Source organism: Pseudomyrmex gracilis, unplaced genomic scaffold, assembly GCF_002006095.1.
Source record: "Pseudomyrmex gracilis isolate BER0280 unplaced genomic scaffold, ASM200609v1 scaffold_146, whole genome shotgun sequence".
Lineage (NCBI taxonomy): Eukaryota > Metazoa > Arthropoda > Insecta > Hymenoptera > Formicidae > Pseudomyrmex > Pseudomyrmex gracilis.
The window spans coordinates 339,479-339,734 of record NW_018020730.1 but is presented as its reverse complement, the minus strand read 5'-3'; positions in this window follow the sequence as shown (position 1 = coordinate 339,734).

Here is a 256-nt window from a genome sequence, read left to right as displayed (position 1 = left end):
CTTTGCTAGACAAAGATGAGGCTACTGCTCAACACCAGCTGTCTCTCTCAACGTTGAAGACATTTTCTTAACATGGCAAAGGTAGGGAACGCGCAGTCTATACATTCTACGTCTATATATATATATATATACAGGGTGTTTCAGAACTATGGGATCAAACTTCTAGGGGTTATTCAGTGCAACAGTAGAAAACATTTGAGTATAGGGACCCATGTCCGGAAAAGTGTCACTACCGCACTACGGCCCTAAAACGCGT